A 2500-nucleotide genomic window follows, 5' to 3' on the forward strand; every position below is an offset into this window, starting at 1 on the left:
CTCAGGGGGCCCTTATGTCCACCCTCTCTGATGGGTGTGGCTGTGAGCCCTCACCCATGAAGGTGTGCGTTTGAGCTCTTCATGATGGTGGAGGTCATACTCTCGTATCCGTCTCAATCATCTAGGCTGACCACCTCTCCCGTCTAAACGATGAAGGGAATGAGTGGTCTCGATATGCATGTACTGTAGCAGATAGAGGCATTTATTATAACCATACCAAGAGTTCGGGATAAAAAAGAAATGCTGCAGAAAAGGGCAAAGAATCAGGAAAAGGAAAACATCAAACAAGCTTTACTCTCAACCGATTGGCTCAGTATCACTCTTTAATAAGCTAAAAAAAAACCTCCAAGAATCGAAAAAAACACTTTTCCAGCTACTTGACCCTTGGGTTTACTTTTACATGTCTTTATTTTTTTAATGCAGCCGAGCTTTTCAACCTTAACAATCCACACAGTATCTTATAATAGCATTACTAGCTATTTGGCACACTGCTGAATCCCCTGGGTGCCTCCTGTGTGAGGCTGTACAGAGTAGAGGTTGCCCATGCAGTGCTCATGGAGGTGTGGGTGGCTTTGCTTTGCGGCTTCCTCCGGAGCGTGACGGAAGCTGATTATGAGATGTGGGCTGACCTCTGGAGTAGCCTGAACAGAAGCCTGGCTACTAGCACCGGGCGCTGTGCAACGCCGGAAACCTCAACCACCCACCCACCCACACACACACACACACACACACACACACACACACACACACACACACACACACACACACACATCCTATTGGTTATTGATCATACTGTTCTAGAGTTGGCCGTGTCTTTCTTTCAAATGTGTGTGTGTGTGTGCCTGTGTGAAGGCATGTGTTTGTTGTGTGTGTATGCGTGTGTATAAGTATGTGCATGCATCCGTGTGTGTGTGTGTGTGTGTGTGTGTGTGTGTTGGAGAGGATTTCAACACTTCAACCTGGTTGGTGCTCTTGACTTGAAGAAGACGCATGGGCGTCGAAACCTTAGTCAGTTTGCACTAATAAAAAAATGTTAAAGCATTGAGTGCTCCGGTCCTGCTCCTTGGCTCCTGTTAGACCTTGGATCTCCCTTCTTGACTTCCTCCACACCCTTGTAAATCTTACTGTGCCGTAGTGAAGTGTGGGTGCTAGTGGGCCAGTTGTAGCGCAGTGGCTAAGGAGCTTGTCTAGCATGCAGGAGCCTGACACATAGTGGGTTCAGTTGACTGCCACCGCTGGGCCCTTGAAGAAAGCACCTGACCCTGTGTTGCTCTAGGGAAACTGCCCCTTGTAATAATTGACTTTAAGTCACTTGGAATAAAAGTGTGAGCCATACAAGCAAGCAAGTGTGAAACATTGAGGTGTGCATCTTTTCCTGGCCTTGCCTTGTTCATCAGATACAGTACTACCATAATACACAATGCTATGCTATGGCTGTGTTTGTGTGTGTGTGTGTGTGTGTGTGTGTGTTAGGTCTTACTGTATGTGTTTGATTTTTTCTTTTCAGAGCTGCATGCTATTTAAGCTCCTACGATTCTACGTAATTAGAAATCATGCAAACAGCCGCTCGGTGTACTGGGGAAGTGGCAAGAGAAAGTGCTAGCAGCTGCGTCCATTAGCCGGGCTAACTGACAGTAAAATGAAGAGGTGATTTCAGGCTGTTTCCCATTTATTCCATGACAGCTGCGAGAGAATTAAGAGAAAAAAACTCGCATCACAACCTTTTTAACCCATACCTAGAGCCACACAGAAATGAGCTGTGTACAAATATGTTTACTTTTTTTAGATGGTAATCTTTGCTTCATCTATCACGGTTGCACTGGGGAACGGGGAAAATAGCCCTTTGGTGGGACTGTTACTGTGGTGACAAGCTCTGTGGTTAATTTGTATCCAAGTGGATGATGCCTAAAGTGGCAAATAGTGCAACTGTTTGTCAAAATAAAGAAAAATAGTAGCAATGGTTTCCCAGTTGACACACACACACACACACATACACTCTCTCTCTCTCTCACACAAACATACACACACACACACACACACACACACACCACAGAGTCCCAGCCGGGAAGTGGCAAGCAATTAGAGTCAGTTTTATTAGACCGCAGCCCTCTCATCAACTGGCTACAATTACACCGTAACATGAAGCTGCCAGTTTTTTTGCGGCTGTGTTTACATTAGCAGAGAACGCTGTTGTCCAACACCAATGACACATAACTCTGTCCACATTCAATACATATTGACTGCAAGAGATTATGTCAAGAACTGCAAATTCATGAGAAACTGGACTCTCTCTCTGTCTCTCCCTCCCTCCATCCTTCCCTCCCTCACTCACTCCATCCCACCCTCACTCCGCTGTGGCTCTCTTCCCACTGTGAACGTGAGGATTTTTTGGGTCTCTTTTATGAAGCTGTCTATGCATCTCTCAGTTCCCAGGGCATTTAATTCAGCCCAGAGCAAAGGCCTCTTTTATTGTGCCCGCTTACAATGGCAGTTTGTCTCA

General features: G+C 45.9%; 1 protein-coding gene across 1 annotated transcript in view; it reads left to right on the forward strand.

Annotated features, from left to right (window-relative positions):
• Nucleotides 1-2500, forward strand: part of ntrk3a (neurotrophic tyrosine kinase, receptor, type 3a) — a 182910-nt gene that overhangs the window by 100258 nt on the left and 80152 nt on the right. The gene's annotated exons all lie outside the window — the stretch shown is intronic.

This window comes from Alosa pseudoharengus, unplaced genomic scaffold (assembly GCF_046254945.1).
Source record: "Alosa pseudoharengus isolate Yale_2024_CS ecotype anadromous, Long Island Sound unplaced genomic scaffold, YU_APseudo_1.1 YU_APseudo_1.1_scf_10, whole genome shotgun sequence".
Lineage (NCBI taxonomy): Eukaryota > Metazoa > Chordata > Actinopteri > Clupeiformes > Clupeidae > Alosa > Alosa pseudoharengus.